The sequence below is a fragment of the Antennarius striatus genome, chromosome 20 (genome assembly GCF_040054535.1).
Source record: "Antennarius striatus isolate MH-2024 chromosome 20, ASM4005453v1, whole genome shotgun sequence".
In the NCBI taxonomy this organism is placed as follows: Eukaryota; Metazoa; Chordata; class Actinopteri; order Lophiiformes; family Antennariidae; genus Antennarius; species Antennarius striatus.
Window position 1 is genome coordinate 15,401,291 of NC_090795.1, and position 9,927 is coordinate 15,411,217.

Consider the following 9,927-nt stretch of genomic DNA (forward strand, 5'->3'; position numbering starts at 1 on the left):
GGGAATGCATCAGGGATCAGCTCTGAGCTCCTTCTTGTTCGCTATGGTGATGGACAGGCTGACAGACGAGGCTAAACAGGAATCTCCATGGACTATGATGTTTGCAGATAACATTGTGATCTGTAGTGAGAGCAGGGAACAGGTGGAGGAGAAGCTAGAGAGGTGGAGGTTTGTCCTGGAAAGGAGAGGAACGAAGGTTAGCCGCAGTAAGACAGAGTACATGTGTGTGAATGAGAGGGACCCAAGTGGAAGAGTGAGGTTACAGGGAGAAGAGATCAAGAAGGTGGAGGATTTTAAGTACTTAGGGTCAACAGTCCAGAGCAATGGAGATTCTGGAAAAGAGGTGAAGAAGCGTGTACAGGCAGGATGGAACGGGTGGAGAAAAGTGTCAGGTGTGATGTGTGATAGAAGAGTTTCAGCTAAAATGAAAGGAAAGGCGTACAAAAATGTGGTGAGACCATCGATGTTGTTTGGTCTAGAGACAGTGTCACTGAGGAAAAGACAGGAGACAGAGCTGGAGGTAGCAGAGATGAAGATGCTGAGGTTCTCTCTGGGAGTGACCAGGAAGGATAGGATAAGGAATGAGTACATCAGAGGGACAGCACATGTTAGAGGTTTTGGAGATGAAGTCAGAGAGGCCAGACTGAGATGGTTTGGACATGTCCAGAGGAGAGATAGTGAATATATTGGTAGAAGGATGCTGAGTTTTGAACTGCCAGGCAGGAGGCCTAGAGGAAGACCAAAGAGGAGGTTTATGGATGTAATGAGGGAAGTTTCAAGTTTCAAGTTTATTTATTTTTATATAGCCCAGATTCACAAACAATGTCTCAAAGGGCTTTACAATCTGCACATGGACGATATCCCTCTGACCTTTGTGCACTGCAAGCAGTGCGACCCTCGCATCGGATAAGGAACAACTCCCCCCAAAACCCTTTTAACAGGGGAAAAAATGGATGGGAGAAACCTCAGGAAGACTGCAGAGGAGGGACCCCTCTTCCAGGAGTGGACAGACGAAGCAATAGATACCGCATGTACAGATTAACAACACAATAATAATAACAGTAACAATAACAGTAACAATAAATGTATAACAAAGGCATGCCGATCCATCCAGTAGAGCGAGTCACCACCAGCCGATGAAGCACACAGAGGTCACCGATTGCCGAGGATCCACCACTCTGAGGACAGACCAGACAGTGCCTAAGTCATTGAGCTCAAAAAAGTTAAAGTCAAGGTTACTCTGGCAAAACCCCAAAACCACAGCAGAACCAAATGAGGCAGAACCAGCACTCCCCTAGTGGATGGTGAAACAGGACCACTGTACAGCTTGTGCTATCGCCAGCCATGGAAGCAGACAGAGGTAGCCAATTGCCGATGATCCACCACACAGAGGCCTGTGAGAGAGAACAGCAGAAGAAGGGAGAGAGACAGAGAGAACAGGGGGAGAGTGGTGCTAGAGGGACCAGAATAGCAGAGGATTAATGGGAGGCAGGGGCCTAACTAAGAAATCCTATGACTCGTCGGCAGGACTAGGCTAAACCTAAACATTGAGACCGCCATCCCCGATATTACTTATATGTTAGGTCGAACAGATATGTTTTGAGTCTAGATTTAAAGACATTTACAGATTCAGACTGTCTAATATTTTTAGGGAGGTTATTCCACAAGAAAGGGGCACGATAGGAGAAGGCCCTCTGGCATGCTGACTTCTTTTTAAATCTAGGAACACACAAGAGACCTGTATTCTGAGAGCGGAGAGTCCTAGTCGGCGTATAAGGTTTAACAAGATCAGACAGATAGGTTGGAGCAAGCCCATTAAGGCTTTTGTATGTTAATAAGAGTACCTTAAAATCGGATCTAACATGAATCGGGAGCCAGTGTAATGCAGCCAAAACTGGGGTGATATGGTCAAATTTCCTAGTTTTAGCTAATATTCTTGCTGCTGTGTTCTGAACCATCTGAAGGCACATAGTTCTAGACCGAGGCAACCCTGATAACAGAACATTACAATAGTCAAGTCTAGAGGACACAAAGGCATGAATCAAAATTTCTGCATCAGCCATGGCTAAAGAGGACCTAATTTTGGAAATATTACGTAGATGAAAGAAGGCGATCTTTGTCACCTCTTTAATATGCTTGTCAAAGGCAAGAGTTGAATCTAACGTTACTCCAAGGTTCTTGACTGTTGAACTATGGGTTATAAGGCAGTTATCTACAGATATTGTTAGGTGTTGAAATTGGTTTCTATGTCGCGCAGGGCCAATGATTAACATTTCAGTTTTGTCTGGGTTTAGGAGCAAGAAATTACTGGACATCCAACTATTCACAGCAGAAAGACAGGCCTCTAGTTTAATCAATTCAGATCGATCATCTGCTTTTATGGGCATATAAAGTTGTGTGTCATCCGCATAACAGTGGAAACTTATTCCAAAGCTGCGTATAATTTGACCAAGAGGTGCAACATACAGGGAGAATAATAGAGGACCAAGGACAGACCCCTGAGGTACGCCATATTTGACGTCGGAGAAGGCAGAAGTTTTATTATTGTAGGAGACACATTGTGTCCTATCAGATAGATAAGATTTTAACCAAGCCAGAGCTAACTCACAGACACCAAACTGTCTCTCGAGTCGGTCAAGGAGTATACAGTGATCTATAGTATCAAACGCTGCACTAAGATCCAAAAGAAGGAGAACAGAAGTGGTATCAGAGTCCAGATTTAATAGGAGATCATTCACAACTTTGGTAAGTGCTGTTTCAGTGGAATGGCGGGCCCGAAAAGCTGATTGGAATGGTTCGAAAAGACCGCTTAATGATAAATAATCTAAGAGCTGTTGAGATACTACCCTTTCTAGTATTTTAGATAAGAATGGAAGGTTAGAAACTGGTCTATAATTATTTAAAGACTCTTGGTCGAGATGTGGCTTTTTAAGCAAAGGTTTAACCACGGCCGCTTTAAAGCTAATGGGAACAACACCAGTTGCAAGAGAAAGATTAACTACATTTAACATAGTAGGGCCCAGCAATGGCCATAATTCTTTAACTAATTTAGCAGGGAGAGGGTCTAAGAGGCATGTAGTAGGTTTGCCGTTGGCTGTTTCTGGGTCAATCTGGCTACAGTATTAAACAGAAATTGAGGATTGTGTTTATTTTTACTTATTAATCTGGAGAAATAGGCAGCTTTAGCGGTGGACAGAGCACGTTTGTAATTTAAGACACACTCGTGCCAAGAGATGTAGCATGATTTAGATTTAGATTTACGCCACCTGCGCTCTAAACTCCTACAGGCCCGTCTGAGAGCGCGTGTCTCCTCGTTAAACCATGGTGTAGACCTGCGCACCCCTATGGTTTTAGTTTTTAGAGGTGCAACTGAGTCCAACAGACTAGAAAGAGCTGAGTTTAGATCACTAGTGTAATTTTCGATTGATCCTGTTGCTACAGTAAAAGGAGTCAATACCTCAGGTAGAAGCTCACTAAGTTTAGATACCGTTGACAAGCCGATATGGCGAGTAGTGACTAAATCAGGAGTAATGCTATTTTGACAAGTAAAGGCTGCTTTAAAAGTAATAAGAAAATGGTCAGATATCACTGACGTAAGAGGAGAGACAGTCACAGCAGTAACATTTATACCACGCGATAGAATCAGATCTAGGGTATTACCATTGGAATGAGTTGCTTCATGAACCCACTGAGTGAAACCTAACATGTCCAGGAGGGTTAGGAAAGCTTTACACAACGGATCACTAGGGTTATTTAAATGAAGAATAAAGAATAGGGACCAGGCGGTCTATAGACTACTACAAGATAAAGCCTGCTGTTTACAGCTGTAGGCGATGGTTTTAGAACAAGAGCCTCAAAAGATGTAAAATGAATATCTAGATTAGAAGTCAGGTTCAGAATAGATTTGTAGACTAAAGCAACACCTCCACCCTGTTTATCAGCCCTTGCGGCATGAGCATATGTAAAATCAGGTGGTGAAGCTTCATTTAACGGTAAGAAGACATTTGGTTTTAGCCATGTTTCACATAAAGCAATCATATCCAGGCCATGCTGAAGAATTAAATCGTTCACAAGCAAGGCCTTCGATGACATTGATCTAATATTTAAAAGGCCAAATTGAAATGTGGTAGTGTCACTAACATGATTGTTAGACGGTTTAACAGCTGAGGATGTATTAATCTTAATCAGATGCCGCGTCTCAATAAATCTGGGAGGTAAAGACCTATAAACACGATGTGATACAATAACTGGGATGCTTTCAGGTATAGAGTCTTGGATAACCTGATCAGGTGCTTCACTGAACAGTACCTTGTCAATGGTGATAAGAGCAGAAGTAAGATTCACATGGGTAATGTCCCGGGCCATTTTATTAAAAATCTGAGGGAAGGAGACAGTCTCAACGTCACTAACTATTCCATCAGTCTGATGGTTTCCTAGTCTAGACTCCACAACCGCATCAACAACTACCCTAGCAGGCTCTCTAATCACCTGCAGCCCGAGCACTGTATGGCTATTGTTAAAGACGCTGTAAGGCCCTGTCTATATTCCTGGACAAAGGAAGACATGAAGGTAGTTGGTGTTAGAGAAGAGGATTCAAAGGACAGGGCTAGATGGAGGAAATTGATTTGCTGTGGCGACCCCTGAAGGGAAAAGCCGAAAGGAAAAGAAGAAGTTTAAATGTGCCATGGTGTGGTCTCTATTATGGAAACTTAATAGATAAAAAACATTTTTAATAATGCAGAACACAATGTTTTATCCTGAGCTATCTGTCTCCACACGCTGAGCTATTAACCAGTGGACAGGTACACTTAAAGGGAATATCATATCCTAACTTATATTTATAGGATATTATGTAGTTTTAACCTGGGGGTAGAAGTACATATGACCTGGGAAAATAAGTATGAACTGGTAAAATTAACATATATTGTGTATAATGTTATGTCATTTGTTTTTGTTTTTTAGGAAACTAAGTTGTTCCATGGTGTGAGGGCTGAGTGTGTTTCTTACTAAACTTTTTTCTCCTCTCACATGGAACAGGAGGCTAAAGTCCACAAAAACTATAATGCACGTTTATGCAGATTTGGGTTAGCTGTGTAGTTGGCCGCGAGTTGATCTTCTGTCCAAAGAGTCAAAGGATCCGCTGTGTATCTCTGGACTTAAACTGTGGATCTGCAGCAGCACTGCACAGTTTGAAAATAACATTTAAAGACGATTTCCAAAAATGATTCTATTACACGAAATTAGATGCAGTCAAATTTAACACCTTCTAAAGAGATTTTCAGAATATGCTGGAACCCAGTCAATGCGTTACGAACTTCAGGTCAACACAAATTGTATCTGCCTGGTTTGCAGGACTGGATGCTGGTTATGGCTGTGAAGAGGGTGATGGGAAAGGAGGGACATGCATAGTTTGGTCCATTTTGGCTCCTATGATGATGGAACATTCTGAGCCAATACTGGGACATTGCCATGACTGCAGAGCCTAACCCTAACCCACAGCTTTATACCTGCCAGTCATCTGCAGTGTAGCAATGGTCATAACACTCACGGTGTCTCAGAGAGACAGTTTGAGATTAAATATCCTGTATGAACAGATGAGGTGTCAGACTTTAGAGTCAGAGAAGAAGGAGAGGACATGTATACGGCCGTATAGCTGTGTGGGTGTTTTTTTTTTACACCATGTACATGTCTATATACTGCATATTTGTGTATGTATAATCTTTTAAATCAAGTGTAATTTCTTGTTGAACTTATCAAAAAACACAGGTATCTATTGTTCTGTTCGTCTACATCTTCATTTGTGATTTCTTTACTTACAAATTATAAAACGTTGTACATTTAAATAAAAACAATAGAGGGCAAAAACACAATAGATGCCTCAGAGGCCCCAGTATCTCAGAATAACAGTCATGCCCATCAAACACATGGCTTCCAGTAAACTCTACATACATTTAAAACCTGTGGACAAACAGGCTCACCTGGTGGCAGCTGGTGGCTGAGCAGAAAGTTTGAACGTTTGAATGGTAACACATGGCACATGGTAACATCTTTCATCACTGAAGCCTGCTGTTCTATCATTACACATCATAGCATAATGACACTGTCTCTGGATCTTTCGTGGTTTCCAATGCCAGTGTATCCCACAAGTCGTCCAAAGAATTAGTTGACTGATTACAGCTGGTTTCTACATCTCCTTAACTTGACTTGATGTAATGTAATAATGTAAAGACTACAGTGAGCTTCAATCTGCTAGCTGTCAATATAGAGCCACTTCATGTTTTCTCTAACCTGATTAAACCAGAACCTACTCTAGAATTCAAAGAAACAAAACAACACCACAAAGCGGTTTTTATAATTATCATCTCACGTGAACCAAATGGAAAATCTATGATTAATATAGCAATTAGTTCTACTAGTCATTTTCAGTGTCATGGACAATAAATGATACGACAGACAGTTGTCAGCCTTACACGAACAGGACAAATGAATGTGACAAACCATGAGGACTGAAGAGGACTTAGAAATCAACTTCACAGAACAGGTCAGAGTGGAATTTCTAAGATCTTTGCCAAGAGTAGAACATTTTCGAACTAATCTTTTGTTTGGGTTGTTTCAAAATATTTTTGGATGAGGTGTTTAACAATTTTATAGGACTCACAGAAGGTAAGATACCATTTCTCTTGAGTCTACATGTTGAAGTGTCCTTGATAAAAAATATTGAGCATCAGTTTGCTCCCCAGATGGAGAGTTTTCCCTTTTCGGTTGAAAAAGAAGTTAAAAATGAACAAGCAACTGAATTTAAGTAGTGGCAGGCCAATCACGGTCGGTGGTCAGATTTTAAATGGCCCATGCCTTGTGTCTAAAAAGGTGTTTGACTTGGCCCCCAAGACAGAACACAGTTCTACAGTTCCCTTACTCACCTCATGGAGGCAGCATTGTGCAACATGTCTGTCAACTACCATAAACCCAAGACTGAATAATTGACAAGCTGCTACTCTTGATTGGGAGGGGTCACCCCTCCAAAAGCTCTGCATGTGTATTTCACAGCCCACACTTAGCTGTCAGACAGAAGTTAGTTCTGACCCTTCAATTGGAAAGCTGACAGTGAAGCTGCAGCTTCCAGGAAAGGTGGACATTACAAAATTTTTACAATGAAAGCTAAAATTCTAATAAGACAATATATGATAACACATATGACCAGCTATTTGAGAGCAGCCATGTTGAAAAATTGAACAAGGTTAAATACGGGTTGAGTATGGAGACGATATGGAGATGTACTCATTTGGGGCGCACCATGAAGGAGCTGCCTGCCACTCGACCTCCCCATCACCTGCTACCCACTGGCCCTTTGTGTGTGCATGATACGAGTTTGTACCCACTATTTATGCATGTGACTAACGACCAGTGTGTGTTAGAATGGAGTAACAATTTCCCAAAAGGATTAATAAAAGGTCAGATGGAGAGTTGGTCTTAAGCCGCTGCACCCTGGGTGTGCTTCCACCATTCCTTAGAAGAATGTTTTATCTGATGATGGGAGGGGAACCCTGAGAAAACCCAGTCAGACACAGAGAGAACATGCAAACTCTTCACAGAACGCCTATGTTGGAAATGCTGGGGTTGGAACCCCTGACCTTCTTGCTGTGAGGCAACAGTACCAACCACTATGCCACCGTTAGTGAAAGCAAACCCAGTGTAAAAACTGTCAGACACCAAATGGATGGCAGATTGAGATTTCTTTTGGTTGACATAACAAAACATCTTAATGTTAGCCTCCAAGGAGATGTACTAGTAGTGGTATACCAACTAGTTACACACATCAAGGCCTTTGGGATGAAGCTACAACTTTTCCAGAGACACTTCTCACTAACGGAACCCTGAGATCTGTCCCTTGCTGGTGAGGCGACAACCACTTAAGGGATTTTACCGCTATCAAAAAGAAAGTGTTGTTGTTCTCTTCTCCCTTCACCATGGATCCAGATGAGACTCCACCTCACCAGATGGAGGTGATGAGACTCCACCTCACCTGATGGAGGTGGTGAGAGTCCACTTCACCTGATGGAGGTGATGAGACTCCACCTCACCTGATGGAGGTGATGAGACTCCACCTCACCTGATGGAGGTGATGAGACTCCACCTCACCTGATGGAGGTGATGAGATTCCACCTCACCTGATGGAGGTGATGAGACTCCACCTCACCTGATGGAGGTGATGAGACTCCACCTCATCTGATGGAGGTGATGGAGCCAGTCGAGCTTCAATATGACAGTAAGTAAGCAACACATGGGGCTTTTTCTTGTGTCTTTTCACCAGCTGCTGGATTAGGACAGGTGTCCAGAAATCCAAACATTTGTGAACAAAATGTTAAGCTTGTTTGTGTGAGCAGACATTCTCTGTCAAGAGTTTGAACAAGAACCAATTTGATTAAGACTAAGTGACTTCCATATTTCATGTATGTCTACCACTGCTCTCCGACCAGACCTGCCATAAGTACTGGGGCACTGTTGGCCCTAAGACACATTCACATTAACAATTCTGGCCCTCCTTACTAAAAGTTTGGACACCCCCTGGTCTAGACAATTTGTAACGAATTCAAGGGACTCGCTAGAGTTGACCCATAGATAAATAGACAGGGAACCTAATAAACACTGAGAATGATAGAGTACGTCTATGCATCACAGCAGTGCTGTTCCCAGACCCATACTTGGATGGCTGGAGAAAAATATCTAAAAACTGACAATTTGCTTGACTACATCCATCCATCCATCTTCCACCGCTTATCCGGAATCGGGTCGCGGTGACAGCAGCTTCAACAGGGAGCCCCAAACTTCCCTTTCCCCGGCCACATCCACCAGCTCTGACTGGGGGATCCCAAGGCGTTCCCAGGCCAGTGTTGAGATATAATCCCTCCACCTGGTCCTGGGTCTGCCCCGAGGTCTCTTCCCAGCTGGACGTGCCAGAAACACCTCCCTAGGGAGGCGTCCCGGAGGCATCCGCACCAGATGCCCAAACCACCTCAACTGACTCCTTTCCACGCGAAGGAGCAGCGGCTCTACTCTGAGCGCCTCGCGAACAGCAGTGTTTCTCACCTTATCTCTAAGGGAGACACCAGCTATCTGCCTGAGAAAGCCCATTTCAGCCGGTTGTATCCGCGATCTCGTTCTTTCGGTCATGACCCATCGCTCATGACCATAGGTGAGGGTAGGAACGAAGATTGAACGGTAGATGGAGAGCTTTGCCTCTCGGCTTAGCTCCCTCTTTGTGACAACAGTGCGGTAAAGCGACTGCAATACCGCTCCTGCTGCCCCAATTCTCCGTCCAAACTCATGCTCCATTGTTCCCTCACTCGTGAACAGGACCCCAAGATACTTAAACTCCTTCACTTGTGGAAGGACCTCATTCCCCACTTGGAGAAGGCATTCCACCGGTTTCCTGCTGAGGACCATGGCCTCAGATTTGGAGGTGCTAATCCTCATCCCCGCCGCTTCACACTTGGCTGCAAACCGGACCAGTGAGCGCTGCAGGTCACAGGCTGATGACGCAAACAGGACCACATCATCTGCAAAAAGCAGCAATGCAATCCTCAGGCCACCAAACTGTAAAGCCTCCTCACCACGACTACGCCTCGATATCCTGTCCATGAAAATCACAAATAGAATTGGTGATAAAGCGCAGCCCTGGCGAAGGCCAACAGCTACTCGGAACAAGTTCGACTTACTGCCGAGAACCCGAACGCAGCTCTCACTTTGGGCGTACAGGGATTGGATGGCCCTGAGGAGAGGCCCCCTCACCCCATACTCCCGCAGTACTTCCCACAGTATATCCCTGGGGACAAGATCATATGCCTTCTCCAAGTCCACAAAACACATGTAGACTGGATGGGCATACTCCCAAGCCCCCTCTAGGATACCTGTGAGAGTAAAAAGCTG